At 38.2% G+C, this 16,119-nt stretch overlaps 1 pseudogene; it reads right to left on the reverse strand.

Moving 5' to 3' along the window:
• Nucleotides 1-15,356: 15,356 nt before the first annotated feature.
• Nucleotides 15,357-15,830, reverse strand: LOC138094082 (large ribosomal subunit protein uL23 pseudogene; annotated as a pseudogene).
• Nucleotides 15,831-16,119: the final 289 nt, after the last annotated feature.

Here is a 16,119-nt window from a genome sequence, read left to right on the forward strand (position 1 = left end):
GAATGGTGTGAGTTGATACCTCACTGTAATTTTGATTTGCATTTCTCTGGTAATTAGTGATATTGAGCATCTTTTCATGTGTTTATTGGCCATGTGTGTATCTTCTTTTGAGAAAAAGACATTCTTAAACAATCACTTTCCTCAGCACTATTCAAGAATCTTCACTAGCATCTTAGTTCTTTTTCATACCTCTTGCTCACTGTCAGTTTTTCAGTATTAGCTTAAAAATCTCAATGAATTCAGAGGATTTCACTCCCAATCTTGCACAGTTTATACTTGCAAGTAGTAAAAATGTAGCACATGTTTTTATAGAGCCACTACCCTGTGGTAGAATATAGAGCATATATTTTATTAGAGTGTCACAGGCAGAGAACCATGCTCTTATTTAAATATGGGAAAATTTATGACCTGTGAGCTTCTGTATTCTCTTTTAATAGTCAGGTATAATGGCCTAGAATTGAAAGTTCATTGTAATAGGTTTAGATGCATATTTTCAGTTCTAGGTTACCCAAGTAATCAGGATTCAAGCTGGGAGTTGTGGAATATGGGGCCCAAACCAACCAACCAAACAAACAAACCTGTCGTTCAGTCGTGTCCGACTCTTGGGGACCCCATGGACTGTAGCCTACCAGGCTACTCTGTGCATGGGCTTTTCCAGGCAAGAGTACTGGAGTGGGTTGCCATTTCCTTTTCTAATGGGGCCCAAATGCCTTTCGAATTAATGTCAGCAAATACTGAGTATTTTTCTTTCTTCCATATTTTCCTTGGTGTCCTTTTTTAAGGTAAAAGAGGGATAATATTATTGATGAGTTGTTCTGTTTTAGCCTTGGTGATAATAAAAGCAATCTTTCCCCCCCTCTTTTTCTGTAGGAAAGTAATTGTGATGTTTGTAATTATATCTGCAGTATTTATGAGGCTCAGTTTACCCTTCCTCAGCTTCTTTATCTCAGATGTCAGTATTGCTGGGCTGGGGCACAAAGCAAAGTCTTCTTACTTTTATAGACGTAAACGCTGTTCTGGTTAGTATTAATTTGCAGGAGTACTGCATAATCTAGAAATGATTGGCAATTTATTTGTTTTTAGTACTAAAGTTTGTATTTGAAATGGAGTTTTGACCTTTGAATAACATTTTCTGGCTTTAGGAATTCATAGTAAATGAGAAGTGTAGTAGTTTGCTTGACTTCCAAAACTCTTATTTTTCTAAATCTGCTACTATGACTCTCTTCAATTTTAGGGTTTTATTAAGCTTGCATTCTAGATACATTCTTTTTATAAGTCAGAGGAGTTTAATAAGAGCTTCTGAAAACTAATTAATTGACCAGTGTTTGTGTAAATGTTGTTTCTGTCTTTGGCACTGCAGTGTCCAAATTATTTGCTTTTCTTTATAAGATTCTACCCTAAAATATTTGACTCCTGTTGTATATTCTATACTCCCCAGGAGATGGGCTTCTGATCTGTAATGTGGAAGATTTTACCTTATGCTGAAATGAGTCAAATTTCTTACCTTGAACTTGAGTCTCCTAGTGGCTTACTTCCTGACATCTGTTTTTGGCCCTCACCAATACCAACTGACTTCCTTGTTTGAGTTTCTGCTTTCTATCACCTTTTGTATGAGCTCTCACTGCCTGATTCATCATATCTTGGATTGTAAGATGAGTATTTTGCTTAGCAGTATTTATATTCCATCTGCTTTTTTTCCTCTTTGAATTGATGCCCAGAGTTTTGCCTTACCATGAGGGCCTGGCCTGGTCTTCTCCTATATGAAATAAAAATATTCCCCTAGAGGCCAGGCTTAGCCTTTTGTTGAATCTCTGAAAACTTCAGTCAAAACAAATCAACAGATCAAGTAAGCAACATTTTCCTCAAGCCCTACTGTAAAGCCAACTCTAAAAGTATAAGTGCTGCAGCATTTTCTGAAATTCTCATGAAAGCAGTTAAATTGCATACTACAGTGCAAAACTTCTTAAAATACTCTAATCATCTTTCTTCTCTGTCCCCTGTTTCTCTTTCTTTTTTACAAGTTATTCCCCTAATCTTTCCAGTTGGTTGTCCCTCTATTGTCCTAGGCAGTACAGCTCTTCCCCTCAGCTGGAATACTGAGCAAAATAAGAACCGGTGACATATAACTTTTTTATTTAGTGTGTTCCTTGGGAACCTTGAAATGTCCTACATCAAAGAAAAGCCCAAATAAAACTGCCCAGCTGCCCAACACCAAGATGGCTGTGGGTTGACATGGCGGCGGCAGCCTAAAGAGGTGTTGGCGGTCTGGGAAGTGATCAGACATCACAGTAAGGGTGGGAGCAGGGTAATGACCAGTGCCCCCAGCTCCTTCCTGTGGAGCCAGAGGAGAGGAAAGGCTGGGGCCAGAGTTCGGCATTGGTGGCAGATGGGTTGCAGAGTGGACAGTGACCCCTGGGTAGGAGATTGGCCCCAGGCCAGTGGTAGCAGAGAGACCAGGGAGCGCTAGGCTCCTGGGTGTCTTCCAACATTGACTACAGCCTCCCCAAGACCTGGTTTCCGAGCCACTCCAGCAGGGCCATTGCCTTGATCCAGGGCTGCACATTGACTGGTACTAGATGGCTGGTGAAGATTTATACACCCAGAGAGGACCAGCAGTAGGACAACCAGGGCACCGGGTATGTCATTCAGCTCTGTGGAGCAACTGAAGGTCATGTCCCTGCTAGTTAGGGCCTGACAAACTGTGGTGTACTGGAGAAGGAAATGGCAAGCCACTTCAGTATTCTTGCCCAGAGAAACCCATGAGTAGTGCATGAAAAGGCAAAAAGCTATGACACTGAAAGATGAGCACCCCAGGTTGGTAGGTATTCAGTATACTACTGGGAAAGAGCAGAGAAATAGCTACAGAAAGAATGAAGAGGTTGAGCCAAAGTGGAAATGATGCCTAGTTTGGTTGTGTCTGGTGGTGAAAGTAAAGTCCATTGCTATAGAGAACAGTATTGCATAGGAACCTGGAATGTTTGGTCCATGAATCAAGGTAAATTGGATGTGGTCAAACAGGAGATGGCAAGAGGGGACATTGACATTTTAGGATTCAGTAAACTAAAATGGATCAGAATGGGTGAATTTAATTCAGATGACCCATTATATCTACTACTGTGGGCAAGAATCCCTTAGAAGGAATGGTGTAGCCCTCATAGTCAACAAAAGAGTCCATAATGCAGTACATGGTTGCAATCTCAAAAATAACAGAATGATCTCAGTTCACTTCCAAGGCAAACCATTCAACATTATAGTAATACAAGCCTAGGCCCCAGACACTAGTGCCAAAGAAGTTGAAATTGAACAATTCTATGAAGACCTACAAGACCTCCTAGAACTAACACCCCCAAAAGAAGTCCCTTTCATCATAGGGGACTGGAATGCAAAAGTAAGAAGTCAGGAGATAGCTGGAGTAATAGGCAAGTTTGGCTTTGGAGTACAAAATGAAGCAGGACAAAGGTTAACAAAGTTTTGCCAAGAGAACACAGTGGTCATAGCAAACAGCATCTTCCAGTGACACAAGAGACAACTCTACACATGGGCATCACCACATGGTCAATACTCAAATCAGATTAATTATAATCTTTGCAGCCAAAGATGAAGAAACTCTATCCTGTCAGCAAAAACAAGACCTGGAGTTGACTGTGGCTCAGATCATCAGCTCCTTATTTCAAAATTCAGACTCAAATTGAAGAAAGTAGGGAAAACCACTAGAGCAGTCAGGTATGACCTGAATCAAATAGTGTACGTTTATGCAGGGGAGGTGGTGAATAGATTCAAGGGACTAGATCTGGTCTGCAGAGTGCCCAAAGAAGTATGGATGGGAGTCTGTACCATACAGTAGGTGGTGACTAAAAACATTCCCAACAATAAGAAATACAAGAAGATGAAGCGGTTTTCTGAGGAGGTCTTACAAATAGCTGAGAAAAGAAGAAATGTGAAAGGCAAAGGTGAAAGGGAAAGATATAGCCAACTGACTGCAGAGTTCCAGAGAATAGGGAGGAGAGATAAGAAAGCCTTCTTGAGTGAACAATGCAGAGAAATAGAGGAAAACAATAGAATGGGAAAGACTAGAGATCTCTTTAAGAAAACTGGAGGTATCAAAGGAACATTTTCATGCAAAGATAGACACAGTAAAGGACAAAGATGGCAAGGACCAAACAGAAGCAGAAGAGATCAATAAGAGGTGGTAAGAATAGACAGAAGAACTCTATAAAAAAGCTTGTAATGACCCAGATAGCTATGATGGTGTGGTCACTGACCTAGAGCCAGGCATGTTGGAGTGTGAAGTCAAATGGGCCTTAGGAAGCGTTGCTACAAACAAAGCTAGTGGAGGTGATGGAATTCCAGCTGAGCTATTTCAAATCCTCAAAGATGATCCTGTTAAAGTGCTGTATTCAGTATGCCAGAAAATTTGGAAATTTCAGCAATGTCCACAGGACTGGAAAAGGTCAGTTTTCATTGCAATCCCAAAGAAAAGCAATGCCAAAGAATGTTCAAAGTATAGTACAGTTCAGTTCAGTCACTCAGTTATGTCCGACTCTTTGCGACCTCATGGACTGTAGCACGCCAGGCTTCCCTGTCCATTACCAACTCCCGGAGCTTGGTCAAACTCATGTCCATCAAGTCAGTGATACTGTCCAACCATCTCATCCTCTGTTGTCCCCTTCTCCTCCTGCTTTCTATCTTCCCAGCATCAGGGTCATTTCAAATGAGTAAGTTCTTCCTTAACACATGGACAAAGTATTGGAGCATCAGCTTTAGCATCAGTCCTTCCAATGAATATTCAGGACTGATTTCCTTTAGGATAAACTGGTTTGATCTCCTTGAAGTTCAAGGGACTCTCAAGAATCTTCTCTGACACCACAGTTCAAAAGTATGGTACAGTTGTACTCATTTCACATGCTGGAAAGATTATGCTCAAAATCCTTCAAGCTAGGCTTCAAGAGTAAGTGCTGGGACTTCCAGATGTACAAGCTGGATATAGAAAAGGTTGAGGAACCAGAAATAAAATTGCCGACATCCACTACATCAAAAGAAAAGCAAGGGAATTCCAAAAAAGATTTCTAATTCTGCTTCATTGACTACACTAAAGCCTTTGGCTGCTTGGATCACAACAAACTATGGAATATTCTTGAAAAAAATGGGAATATCAGATCACCTTACCTGCCTTCTGAGAAACCTGTATGCAGAGAAAGAAGCAACAGTTTGAACTGGACGTGGAAAAATGGTTCAAAATTGGGAAAGGAATACTTGAAGACTGTATATTGTCATCCTGGTTATTTAACTTATATGCAGAGTACATCATAGGAAATGCTGGTTGGATGACTCACTAGCTGGAATAAAGATTGATAGGGGAAATATAAAAAAGCTCAGATATGCAGATGATACCACTTTAAATGGTAGAAAGCAAAGAAAATCTAAAGAGCCTCTTGATGAAGGTGAAAGAGGAGAGTGAAAAAGCTGGCTTAAAACTCAAAGTTCAGAAAATGAAGATCATGGCATCTGGTCGCATCACTTCATAGCATATAGTTGAGGAAAAGGTGGAAACTGTCAGATTTCATATTCCTGGCCCCAAAATCACTGCAGATGGTGACTGCAGCCATGAAAATAAGAGACACTTGCTCCTTGGAAGAAAAGCTATGACAAACCTAGTCAGTGTATTAAAAAGCAGAGACATCACTTTGCTGATGAAGGTCCATCTAATCAAAGATATGGTTTTTCCAGTAGTCATGTATGGTTGTGAGAGCAGGACCATAAAGAAGGGTGAGATGGCTGGATGGCATCACTGACTCGATGGACATGAGTTTGCGTGAACTCCGGGAGTTGGTGATGGACAGGGAGACCTGGTGTGCTGCGCTTCATGGGGTCGCAACGAGTCAGACATGACTGAGCGACTGAACTGAACTGAACTAAAAGGACAAACGTGAATTTTACTTTTTGGATACATTGTAATTTGTATCTTATAGTTTGGAGACTATTTATAGTTCTGTTTCAATTGTAACTTTACTTTTACATCTATAAACTTTATGTAAACCCAAGTTAAGTTAGGGTCAAAAGTTTATTGTAGTCAGTGTTGATGTTTTAAGGAAATACTTGTTTTGTGGAAATGTGAATGTTAAAACACTCTGATTTAAAGCATATCTTTTATGGCCCTTCACCGTAACCCCTGTTCCTAATTTAGGTATTTTACTGGTGGTTAACGGTCTGCATACTTGAAGTCCTCTGTGTCTGGTTAGAAATTGTTCTCTTATACCTGGTTGTCAGAGAATGGTGGAGCACTTTAGCGATCTTTAAGTAAATTTCTTCCAGCCTGACTCTGTTGCTACTGCTTCATTTCTGTTAAGGATTATTAAACATTTATATGTTACTTTGACTCTGTCCATGTTGAATTCATGAAGATGTCATTTTCTCAGTTATTTTTTTTTCTTTAGGTTTCCGTAGAAGTTTGTAATATTAAAACTCCAGTTTGCAATATTAAAAGTTTAATTACTCTTCTACTAACTTTTATGACTTTAAGCTATACTATATTCCCTTCATCTCTTGAGGTATCCCTTTATTTCTTTTGCTTTTTATATTTTCATCTGTGCTTCTCTATGTATGATTATAGTCCCTTGGCCTAATATGCCTGTCTCATGATGTAATTTCTTGCATCAGTTCAGTTCAGTCACTCAGTCGTGTCCAACTCCTCGCGACCCCATGAATAGCAGCATGCCAGGCCTCCCTGTCCATCACCAACTCCCGGAGTTCACTCAGACTCACGTCCATCGAGTCAGTGATGCCATCCAGTCATCTCATCCTCTGTCGTCCCCTTCTCTTCCTGCCCCCAATCCCTCCCAGCATCAGAGTCTTTTCCAATGAGTCAACTCTTCGCATGAGGTGGCCAAAGTACTGGAGTTTCAGCTTTAGCATCATTCCTTCCAAAGAAATCCCAGGGTTGATCTCCTTCAGAATGGACTGGTTGGATCTCCTTGCAGTCCAAGGGACTCTCAAGAGTCTTCTCCAACACCACAGTTCAAAAGCATCAATTCTCTGGCGCTCAGCTTTCTTCACAGTCCAACTTTCACATCTATACATGACCACAGGAAAAACCATAGGCTTGACTAGATGGACCTTAGTTGACAAACTAATGTCTCTGCTTTTGATAGATAATTATTAATCCTTATTTTGGTTAAATTATTCTAATTATGATTGAATGTATATATTAGGGTTGACTTTTCACCTGAACCTCACTTATTTATACTTAATTTCTTCCATGATACACTTGTATAGTTCCCTGTAAATGTTGTCACTCAGTTATGTCTGACTCTTTGTGACTCCATGGACTGCAGCACACCAGGCTTCCCTGTCCTTTACCATATCCCAGAGCTTGCTGAAACTCACATCCATTGAGTCAGTGATGCCATCCAACCATCTCATCTTCTGCTGCTACCTTTTCCTCCTGCCCTCAGTCTTTCCCAGCATCAGGGACTTTTCCAATGGGTTGGCTCTTAGCATCAGGTGACCAAAGTATTGGAGCTTCTTCAGCTTCACCATCAGTTCTTCCAGCGAATATTCAGGGTTGCTTTCCTTTTGGAGTGACTGGTTTGACCTCCTTGCTGTCCAAGGGATTCTCAAGAGTCTTGTTCAGCACCAGAGTTCAAAGGCATCAGTTTTGATGCTCAGCCTTTTTTATGGTCTGTAAACTCTCACATCTGTACATGACTACTGGAAAAACCATAGCTTTGACTATATGAACCTTTCTTAGCAAAGTGATGTCTCTGCTTTTTAATATGCTCTCTAGGTTTTTAATATGCTATCTAGGGCTTCCCTGGTGGCTCCGAGGATAAAGCATCTGCCTGCAATGCAGGAGACCTGGGTTCGATCTCTGGGTTGGGAAGATCCCCTGCAGAAGGAAATGGCAACCCACTCCAGTATTCTTGCCTGGAGAATCCCATGGACAGAGGAGCCTGGCAGGCTACAGTCCATGGGGTTGCAAAGAGTCAGACACGACTGAGCAATTTCACTAGGTTGCCATAGCTCTTCTTCCAAGGTTGGAGCCCAAGAAAATGAAGTCTGTCACTGTTTCCATTTTTTCCCCATCTGTTTGGCATTTTAGTTTTTTGAATGTTGAGTTTTAAGCCAGCCTTTTCACTCTCCTTTCACCTTCATTAAGAGGCTCTTTAGTTCCTCTTCACTTTCTGCTATTAGGGTAGTGTCATCTGTATATCTGAGGTTAGTTTAAAATTTATTTTTATTGCTTTTCTTATCTAAGCTATATGTATGTCTTCTATATGATATCATCATTTTTATAGTCACTAAGACTTGAAACAATTTAATCTTGATATATCCCTCTTGGTATTTTTATATACCCTACTACATTTTATAAATTTCCCTTTGAAATATCTGCTTCACACTTCTTTTTATTTCAGTTCTCTGTGCAACAGTCCCATGTAACCTTTGATCTCTTTGTATCTGAATTTCTGTATTGATCTCTTGGAATTTTCTTGAACCATTTTTTCAGAAAAAATTCTGTACATCTGGTTATGTTAATCACAATGTAAAAATGCATTCTGTATGTTATTCTCCTATTCAGTACTTTCTTTACAAAATACATTTAAATATCTGACCTTGGGAATAAAGATCAGTGAGTTTGAATATGTAACAGTGATCCAAAAGGAAAATTAGAGAAGTATAATGTACAGAGTTTCAGTGAGCTGCGGATGATAATGGTTTCACATATGTGTAACTGGAGTCCCAGGAAGAGAGGAGAGACAGGAATCACAAAGCACATTTTAAGAAAAATGGCCTAAAATTTCATAGCCGTATTAATATAGACTCAGAGCAAGGAGTTTTACCAGGGACAATGTAGATTTTCATTTCAAAATAACAAAAGGATCAACTCATCAAGGGGACAGTACAGTTCAAAGTAAATATCTGTATACCTAATAATAGACTTTGAAAATAAATGAAGAAACAAATGATAATTGATTAAAAAAGAAAAACAGACAAACCCACAATTATAATCAAATATACTGATGATTCTTACTCTTACTAATGTATAGAACAAGTAGATAGAAAATCAATAAGTAGATAGAAAATCAATAAGATACAGAAAACTTGAAAAATATTAATAGCCAATTTGACTTAATTGATATTATAAAACATCTCACCTAATGACAACAGAATATGTATTTTTTCCATATACATAGAACTTTTATAAGATAGATTGTATTCTGGGCTACAAAGGGTATCTCACATTTTAAATATGTTCTCTCATCATAATAGATTTAAACTAGAGATGAATACCAGAAAGATATATAGAATATTTCCAATTAATCAATCAAATGTTACAGAGCTAAATAATTCATGAGCCTAGAAAGAAAAGACATAATGTATGAGAAGAAGTTTTGAAGTGAATTAAAATTGCAACCTACCAAAATTTGTGGAAAGAAGTCTTAACATTGCTTAGAGGGAAAGTTATGCTTTTAAATATTTGTATTAGAAAAAAGAGGTCCCAAAATCAGTGATTCAAACTTCCATCTTAAAAAAAAGAAAACTGGAAGAACAAGAACAAATTGAACAAAGTAAGGAGTGAAATAATTATGAAAAGAGAAAACTCAGTGAAATACAAAACAAACTCTAGAGAATGTTAAAAACCATATGTTAACAAAATATTAATGTAATAAAATAGATAATTTTCAAGTCAGACTGATTAGTGAAAAAAGAAAAAGAGAGAGGCACAAATTACCAATATCAGGAATGTAACCAGAGGCATCCTTACCAATACTATAGGCATTAGATGGATAAGATATATTATCCATCCAGCTTTATGCCATGTGTTCTACAATGTAGAGATGAACTAGGCAAATTTCTGAAAAGATATAATCTACTAGATTTATTTAAAAATAGATACTATGGGCATGTATACGCACACACACAAACACACACACACATATTTGAATTTGTAGTTAAGACCTTCCTTTAAAGAAAATTACCTACCCAGATGCCTTCTCTTGTGAATTCTACCAAGCTTTTTGAGGGACAAATAAGACTAATGTATACAAACTCTTCCAGTAAATAAGTGGAGGGGCTTCACAATTTATTTTAGGAGTCCTGCATTATTCTGATCATAATATCAGCTAAAGATATTGTAATAAAAGGAAATGATAAACCATTATGCTTTATGAAGATAGATGTAAAACTCCTTGAAAGACCAAATGCTTTCCTCTGAGATTAGGAAGGAGGCAAGTACGTTTTCTCTTACCAGTACTATTCCTCATTGTTACTAGAGATCCACACTGTTCCTAGAAATGAATAGTATATTGGAAAGGAAGACATTCAACTGTTTTTCTTTGGAGACAATTTGTTTTTTTTTACAAAAAAGCTTTTAAAACTAATACATGTGTTCAAAAAGATCACACGATTCCAATTTATAAGTATAATTTTAATCTCTGTATTAGCAATGAATAATTAGAAATAGTACCATTTATAATAGCATAAAACATGAAATATTTAGCAATAAATACATAAAAATATGGGCAACCTCTGTATGTCCCAAATTGCAAAATACTACGAAGTCTAAAGAACACTTAAATAAAGAAGACTTAAATAAAGAGAGATTCTGCTCATGTATCACAAGATTATAAAGTGTTATTTCCTCTCAAATTGATCTATTATTCAATGTGATCCCAAAAAGGGGGCTGCCATGTTGCTCAGTGATAAAAATCTGCCTGAAATGCAAAAGACATAGAGATGTGGATTAGAAATAGACCCACATTTATATGGCTAATTGGTTTTCAACAAATATGCCAAGGTAATTTAATAAGGGAAATAATATTATATCCAAAAAATGGTGCTAAAATAATTTGGTATTCATTTGCAAACATCAAACCTTTATATGACTTTCACTTCGAAATTAAAAAAAAGATTATTCAACTGGATCAGAGATCTAAATAGAAGAAAGAAAACTGTAAACTTTCTAGAGGAAACTATAGGCGAACATCCTTGTGACTTAATATTAGGTGAAGATTTTTCTTGGGAGGTCACAAAATGCTACCTTGGCAAATTAGACTTCATTAAAAAAAGAAAAAACAACTTATTTAAAAGACACTGTTAATAAATTGCAAATGTAAGCCACAGACATGGGAGAAAGTAGTCCCAATATGTATATCTCTGAATGGACTTGAAACATAATATATTAAAACTTTTTCAATTCAAGAAGACAAAAAACTTTATAAATAAATGGGTAAATATTTCGATAGACACTTTACCAGAAAGCTATGTCAGTGGCAGTTATGCCCTGGAAATATGCTCACTATAATTAATTATAAGAGAAATAAGAGACTGCAGTTAGATGCTATTACCCATTCCCTGTGCTTCCCTGATGGCTCAGCAGGTAAAGAATCTGCCTGCAGTGCAGGAGACAACAGGATACTCAAGTTTGATCTCTTCGTTGGGAAGATCAGCTGGAGTAGGAAATGGCAACCCACTCTACTCTATCCATGGGACTTTTCTTGCCTGAAAAGTCCCATGGACAGAGGAGCTAGGTGGGCTACAATCCAAAGGGTTGCAGACAGTCAGATATGACTGAGTGACTAAGCACACTCACATCCACCCCTCCCTCCCTGAATGACTAAAATTAGAATGGCTATAGTTACATGATCTGCTAATTCCTTTCCTAGATATTTACCTCTGAGAAATAAAAATGCATGTCAATGCAAAAGCTCTTCTGTGAACATCTATAGGTACTTTATAATATCCCCAGACTGGAAATAATCTAAATGTCAATCAGGTGGTGAATGGATACAGAAATTGTGATATTTCTATGCAGTGGAATACTACTCAACAACAAAATGAAAAAATTTACTGATACAGCAACAAAATTTCAAAAACATTCTCTGTGATAGAAGACAAGGCTAGGCAATGTGTGGTTTTAGTTATATGACATTTTATAAAGGAATAACTCTGGTGACATTATAAAGGTTGGGGGTAGCCAGTGATGAGCCAGTGGAAAGGGGATCTGACAGCAAAGAGACATGAAGGAATGTTTTTGAGATGATAAAATATTCTGTTTGATTTTGAGGGCTAGTATATGACCGTATACATTTGTCCAAACACTGAATTATGTCCTTAAATTTAGTGAACTTTATTGTATAGAAATTATACTTCAATAAAGTCCATTAAAAATACTGAATAGAAGGTATTATCATAGTGTGTTTCTTTGAGACACTATTTTTGAAGATGTGTCCTAGAGTATTAAAATGCTTGTTTGTGTAAAGGTTGAAATTTTATGATCCTGATCCAGTAAAAATATTTAATTAGCTTATGGCAGTGATATGATTTCTATAGAGACTATATAACACTCTAATTAACTAGATTCTTTTATTTAGGCAGCAAAAAGGTCCCAGGCCAGAGATAGCTTGACGAGTGACAAAAATGAAGGCATTTTATGAATCAGCTCAAATGAGAGACAGTGGGTCACTATTTACATATGACAACTAGGAAAAAAATTGTTGTATCAAAGATCTGAAACACGGTTTTTGCAATATCTGTGCCAAACTTCAAAGAAATACGAGAGACAAGCATAATGAAGGTCATGGAGCCTCTACAAGATATGAAAGCCCAATATGAGTTGGTCATCTAGTCTTGAGAAGAAATTCTTGAGATGGGTTGACAAGGTGAGGAAGCTGGAGAGAAGGCTGTCATGAGAAAGAGAACTGACATGTTTCTTTATTTCACAGCACCGACTACATCCAAGTTTCCAGCCACACTGTCTTAGGCTAAAACAATTGCTGGCAACTCCATTTTTCTTTGCTGATGTATAATCACTTATAGTTTATTTTTGTGGATATACTTTTCCCTCTCCTTTGGCATTTTTTGAGCTTTATGTTATTATTATTAGACTGTATTCCTCATTGTGAACTGCTTAGTGGTTTATTAGGGACAAGTGTGGCCACTGCCTCTGGAAGATGCCAGAGTGGTGTATGTAAACCATGATGAGGTTTTAGCAGACAGGGGATGGTATGTTAGCTTTGGCCTTGAGTTCTTGAGGGATCATGATTAAAAGTTGTTCAGGGAGACAGATTGCTCTTTTTAGGTTGCCAGCTTTGTGGCTTTCCTGTGGAGTTGGACTAGTTTTCATCAACAGCTGTGGTTAATTTTCAGGAGCTAGGAGTAGCCCATTTTAGAGGTGAATCTTCCCCTTTCTTTGAATGGTGAGTGAAGTTTTTGATTCTTTGATTGCTGTGGTGTGTGCTTTTAAAATTTCTTTAATTGAGGACTGATTAGAAGTGATTGGCTTGGATTTTGTGTAAGCTAAGCAGAGGCCTAGGGCATGTTCAATGGCACTTCATGTAACCAGTGAGGATTCTCACATTAACGGCTGGGAAGAGGCAATTTGGGTGAGATGCAGAGACAAGAAAGGCTTCCCGGTGGTGCTGGTGGTAAAGAACCCACCCGCCAATGCAGGAGACATAAGAGATGCAGAGACATGGGTGGGTTCAGTCCCTGGGTTGGGAAGATCCCCTGGAGGACAGCATGGCAATCCTCTCCAGTACTCTTGCCTGAAGAATCTCATGGACAGAGGAGCCTGGCTGACCATAATCCATAGGATTGCAAAGAGTCGGACACGAGTGAAGCAACTTAGCACACACTCATGCAGAGATAAGGATAATAATTGGTTGATGTTTAGTATTTGTCAATAGCCATTGTTTACCATAGCTGTGGCTGTGGGTTTTAAGGTGTACCCAATACAGTTCTTATGTATGAGGAGTAAAGTGGTTGATTTGATTTTTCATTTATTTTATGTTTAATTTACATTCAGTAAATTATGTCTATAAACTTTAGTGAACGCACAGTTGTGTGAGTTTTGACAAACACAGTCATATAAGCACTAGTGTAATGAAGATAAAGAACTGTTCCAATACCTCTCAGAATTTTCCTGTTCCCCACTGTAGTTAACACTTCCTCTGATTTGAACATGTGCCTTTTCCAGAAAGTCATATAAATTCAATTACATAGTATATAGGTTTTTTAGTTGGCTTCTTTCACTTAGCATAATGCATTTGAGATACACTCATGTTGTTGTATATGTCAGTAATTAATCATTGGTGAATGGTATCCCATTGTATAAATATGTCATGGTTTAATTATTTACCAGTTGAAGACTATTTGGGTTATTTCTAGATTTTGGAGATCATGAATAAAGTTTCTGTAATTACAGTGTGGTCGTTAATTTTGGTTATCAGTTTGTCCAGGTAACAAAGTGCCCAGATAGTTGGTCAAACATTATTCTGGGTGTTTCTGTGAGGGTGGTTTTGGATGAGATTAACACTGAAAATCAGTAGGTTTTGAGTAAAACAGATCACTTTCCGTATAAGTAGGCTTCATTCCACACTTGAAAGTCTGAATAGAATGAAAAGGGTGGCCTTCAACTTTACCTCTTCTCCCTCCCCAGCCCCCTCAAGAGAGAATTCTCTTGCATGTTGCCTTTGAACCTTATCTGCAACAGTGGCTCTTCCCTGGTTCTAAGTCAGATGACCTTTGGGCTCCAACTGGAATATCATCTCTAACCTGCTGGCCTACACTGCAGATTTTAGACTTGTTAACTTCTATAATCACAACACCAACCCCTTATAATAAATCTCTTCATGTATATGTTTGTATGTGTGGACACGTACACACACACACACACACACACACACACACTCTCTCTCGGTTCTGTTTCTTTGGAGAACTCTGAATAGCATAACCCACTTGTGAATTTTTGTGTGGCCATAAGTTTTCATTTCACTTGGGAAAGTATCTAGGAGTAACACTGTTGGGTCACATGGTAAAGATATGTTTAACTTCATAAGAAACTACCAGACTTTTCATAAGTGACTGTACTGTTTTGTGTTCCTACCATCAATACATGAGAGTTATCATTGCTCTGGATCCTTTCAAACACTTGTTATTTTCAATGTTTTGTTTAAAAAGATTTAGTTATTCTAAATTGGGTTGTAGTAATATCTTATTGTGGTTTTAGGTAATGGTATGTTGAACTTAGAGCTGATCTGAGAGAGCTCTGTCTTTATTTTCTGGTTATTTTGATATCTGAATCCTTGGTCAAGATAAGGATGAAATCACTAAATAATGATTTATAAGTTTCTGTTCTAAACCTAATACTCCCCTGGAGTGGTTTTAAAGGTAATTTAATAGGTTAAAGGTTTCAGAGATAATTTAATATACCTCTCTTCAAGAGATAAAGCTTAATTCCTCATACCACCTCCCCACTAAAAGAGTAGGCTGTCCTTAGTGATTCACTTTTTTTTTTTAATTTTTATTTTTTTTATAGTGAAAACTTTTATATTTGAAATTAGCCAGCTGGACTCAGTTTAGATGATCCCAATTTTGTTGGCAACATCCAAAGCATCATAGTCAGGAGCCAGTCGAACATATGCCTTCTCTCCATCAGGCCTGATCAGAGTATTGACCTTGGCCACGTCAATGTCATAGAGCTTCTTCACAGCCTGTTTGATTTGGTGTTTGTTGGCCTTGACATCCACAATGAACACCAGTGTGTTGTTGTCTTCTATTTTCTTCATGGCTGACTCGGTGGTGAGGGGGAATTTGATGATAGCATAGTGGTCAAGTTTGTTTCTCCTAGGGGCGCTCTTCCCAGGATATTTGGGCTGCCTCCTGAGCCGCAGTGTTTTGGGCCGCCGGAAGGTGGGTGACGTCCGGATCTTCTTTTTCTTGTGGCTGTGGACACCTTTCAATACTGCTTTCTTGGCCTTCAAAGCTTTTGCTTTGGCTTCAGCTTTAGGAGGGGCAGGGGCTTCCTTCTTCGCCTTCGGCGCCATCTTCATGAAAAGCGTGATTCACTTTTAATGAATAGCATATAATAGAGTTGATGGTACATAACTTTCAGCACTAAAAGACTCCGTCCTTGCTTCCCTTTCTCTGGGATTACTCTCTCTGGGGAAAGCCAGTCAGCTGCCACAGTGTGAAGACACTCGAGAAGCCTTATATGGCAGCCCTTGTTGGGAGTAGATGAGCCCTCTTTTTGAGAACTAGTAAGGACCTGACTTAGTCATGGCCTCTTGCTAAGACTCATGCATATGAGCCATCTTGGAGGTGGATCCTTCAGCCCAGTTA

Source organism: Capricornis sumatraensis, chromosome 17, assembly GCF_032405125.1.
Source record: "Capricornis sumatraensis isolate serow.1 chromosome 17, serow.2, whole genome shotgun sequence".
NCBI lineage: Eukaryota > Metazoa > Chordata > Mammalia > Artiodactyla > Bovidae > Capricornis > Capricornis sumatraensis.